Here is a 3,036-nt window from a genome sequence, read left to right as displayed (position 1 = left end):
ACCTGTGCTTTAACTGTAAAATTAGGGGGTCGTCTTATACGCCGGAAAATATGGTAGTTTTATTGCTATGTCTTAAAGTTTACAAATCTTTCCTTGTGTCTGTCTAATCTTTCATTAATTCCACCCAGTGTATTTAATTTTATTTTTTATCTCGTACATGGTAGTTTTTGTGTCTAGAAGTTCAACATGGGCCTTTTAAATATCCTCCTTGATACTCTACTTAATTTTTTGAACATATGGGGCACAGTTACCATAGCTGTTTTAATGTCCTGTCTGCTAATTCTAACACCTGTGCCAGTTCTGATGGATTGATTAACCTCCTTGTTACAAAATGTGTTTTCCTGCTTCTTTGTATGTCTAGGAATCTCTGCTTGGACACCAGACATTGTGATTTACCTGTTGAGTGCTGTATATTTGTATTCCTCTCAATATTCTTGAGCTTTATTCTGGGATGTATGATAGTTAAGTGACTTGGGTCACTGTGGTCCCTCTGGGTGTTGCGTTTATGACTTGTCAGGTGGGTCGAACATGGTGGGGGCAAGGGCTTCTTGGGTCCGCTCCCCAGCGCCTTGTAGGGGATGTGTTCCAGTCTGGCCGGTGGGGGCAGCACTGTTTCCGGCCCTGTGTGAGGGCCAGGCCCCTCTCCCCAATCCTTGCAGACTGCTTTTGCCTGGTCTGGGGTGGTTCTGTTTATCGCTGATTGCTTGAAGGGAACACTGCACAGATGTCTGGACTGCTCTGGGCAGCTCTCTCCCCTGATACTTTGTCCTGTGATGTCTAATGACCTCGGTCTCCTCAGACTCTTGGCCCCGTCTCTTCAACTGGGCGAGTCTGCTGGGCTCTGCTGGGACGGCTGCTTCCTGCCCCGTGGCCTGAAAACTCCCTCCCAGCCCTAACCCGTTCGGCTCAGTGGTTAGAGCAGTGTTTCCCAAACTTCTCTCATGATGAGAATCACCTGGTGGAGTTGTTAAAACACAGATTCCTGAATCCCAACTAAGAAGTGCTAAACTAGAATTTTTGGGAACATATAGGTAAAATTGTATACTTAACTAGTGCTCTAAGACAGATGTTATATACAGAGCACTAAGTTAGGTATGCAATTTTACCTATATGTTCTCAAAAATTCTAGTTTAGCACTTCTTAGTTGGGATTCAGGAATCTGTGTTTTAACAACTCCACCAGGTGATTCTCATCATGAGAGAAGTTTGGGAAACACTGGGTTAGAGCATCGGCCTGCGGACTGAAGAGTCCCAGGTTCAATTCTGGTCGAGGGCATGTACGTTGGTTGCGGGCACATCCCCAGTGTGGGGCGTGCAGGAGGCAGCTCATCGATGTTTCTCTCTCATCGATGTTTCTGACTCTCTATCCCTCTCCCTTCCTCTCTGTAAAAAATCAATTAAACAACAACAACAACAACAACAACAACAAAAACTTCCAGCACAGGCTGGGCCAGCCATAGGCCTCTGTTTGCCTCCCGTCTCCCAGGGATCTTTGCTCTGTGTTGCTTGAAGGCCGGAGCCTTGAAAGTGGCAGTTTCTTATAAAAGAAAAGCTGTTTCTCGTTTTGGTGTCTCTGGGAGGAGGGCCCATCTCATCCTTATTGTTCCGTTGGGCTGACCCTTTCTTTCTTTTTTTTTTTTTTTTAAATATATTTTATTGATTTTGTACAGAGAGGAAGGGAGAGAGATAGAGAGTTAGAAACATCGATGAGTGAGAGAGAGTCATCGATCAGGTTGCCTCTTGCACACCCCCTACTGGGGATATGCCCGCAACCAATGTACATGCCCTTGACCGGAATCGAACCCGGGTCCCTTCAGTCCCCAAGCCGACTCTCTATCCATTGAGCTAAACCAGTCCCTGACCCTTTCTTTAATTTTCCAACTTGCCTGTGCAGCGCCGCACACGATAAACCCATTTCACGCTCAGAACAGCCCATCGGTAGCTGCTGTGCTTACCCACTGTGTTCCTGTCGTGGTGAGAACGCACAGTGGGGATGACCCTTCCCCAGCACTGAGAGTGCACCGCGCTGCTTGGAAGCAGGCACAAAGGGGGCGGAGGGGGGGGAGGGGCCGATGCCATGACAGTGAGGAGCAGATGTGCACAACTCACACGTCTTGTGCGATCATCACTTCACACCCGCTGAGCAGCAGTTCCCGATCTCCCAGCCCAGCCCCTGGCAGCCACCATCCCTCCCCGTCTCCATGAGTTTGACGGTTAGACTGTGTACGTGGCCACGGGAAACGGAGGCACCGAGAGGCTGGATGACTTGCCTCTGACCTCAGAGCTGGCTGGCGGCACAGTGGGACTCAGCCACGGGCAGGCTGGGTCCGTGCAGAGGGGTGGGCAGAGGCAGGTTGTTGAGCCGACCCGGAGTTGAGGGTTCACAGGTCGTAGGTCAGGCTGGGAAGATGACAAGGGCCCGCTACACGGACAGTATGAGAGAGCAGTCAGAGGCCCGATGTGTCAGTAATGAGTGTGAGAGTGTGTGTGTTTGTGTGTGTGTGTGTGTGTGTGTGTGTTTTCAGGATTCAGCTTGACCGAGGGGAGAGGCTTTGGGAGGTGACTGAGGCTGTGGGGGGAGTTTATAGGGAGGAACAAGGGTTCCTGGGGCGGAAGGGCAGAGAGACGTGGGAAAGGAGGCTCTGGGTGGAAGGTGAGAGAGGACGGGCCTCGGACCGCAGCCCGTGGGGAGTGGTCTGGGCCTGGCCCGTGGGGGGATGACCAGGGGCTTTGGGAGGTGGGGGTTCCAGTGTCAGACTTGCTGGAGGAGCCCAGGCATGGATCTAAGAGCACGGGGCCTGCTCCCTGGGCCCCCAGGTCTGAGTGGGGCCTTTACACACCAAGGACGTGACTGCTGGTGCCATGCGCAGGGGTGTTGCATGCCCGTGTAGGTGTGTGCATATTCATGTATTCACGTGGGTGCCAGTGTGCAAATGCATGTGTGTGCAATGCTGAAGCGCTGGGGCCAAAACCCACAGCCCCCCCACCCTCGCTGTACTTCCTGAGACCTCTGCTCCCCCGGACCCTCCCGTTAGGC

The sequence above is a fragment of the Pipistrellus hanaki genome (genome assembly GCF_964339955.1).
Source record: "Pipistrellus hanaki genome assembly, chromosome: 16".
Classification (NCBI taxonomy): Eukaryota; Metazoa; Chordata; class Mammalia; order Chiroptera; family Vespertilionidae; genus Pipistrellus; species Pipistrellus hanaki.
The sequence above is the reverse complement of the archived record's forward strand: the minus strand, read 5'-3'. Positions refer to the sequence as shown.